The sequence below is a fragment of the Plasmodium reichenowi genome, chromosome 13 (genome assembly GCF_001601855.1).
Source record: "Plasmodium reichenowi strain SY57 chromosome 13, whole genome shotgun sequence".
Classification (NCBI taxonomy): Eukaryota; Apicomplexa; class Aconoidasida; order Haemosporida; family Plasmodiidae; genus Plasmodium; species Plasmodium reichenowi.
Genome location: NC_033658.1, coordinates 1,602,790 through 1,603,655, shown reverse-complemented (window position 1 = coordinate 1,603,655; position 866 = coordinate 1,602,790).

The window sequence follows — 866 nt, the reverse complement described above, 5'->3', positions numbered from 1 at the left end:
CACAAAAAAAAAAAATTAAAATAAATAATAAATTAATAAACATAAACAGATATATATATATATATGTATATATATATATGTATAAACAAAATAAGGACTAAAAAAAAATAAATTAAAAATATAATATTTATAAGGGATTTATATATTATAATATATAATCCTCAAAGGATAGATCTAGATATTAATATATCAGATTATTATAACTGAAAAAAAGAAAAAAAGAAAAAGAGAAGATTATGAATGAACAAAAAATATATTCATTTTTAATATTTTTAAAATGAAAAAATTCAGAGAACTATGCATATTATATATATAATATATATATTTATACATATATCTGATGATATTTATTTAAAGAATGTGTTTAATGTTTTCTCTTTAATTTTAATTTTTTATTCTTAAGAATGTATAATTATATATTCATATATATATATATATATATATATATATATATATATATTTATATTTATTTATTAATTTATAAGTAAAAAAAAAATAATTTATATTAACACATTTAAAAATCAATTAAATGTATAGGTTGAAAAGAAAAACAAGGAATAGAAATAATAATACATAAATATAAAAATAATCCAATTGACGTAAATATATTTTTTATATTTTATTATATATATTATTTCAAAAAAAATAAAATAAGAAATATGATGATAATGTTAAAAAAAATAAAAATAATAATTAAAAAAGGAATATTTATAATTAATAAAATATTATTTTATTTCATTTTATGTGAATAAAGAATATTTATATTAATATAGAAAAATAAAATAAGGACAATATTGAGATAGTAATTATTATATACACTTCCTAAAATGTAAATATATACATAAAAAAAAAAAAAAAAAAAAATG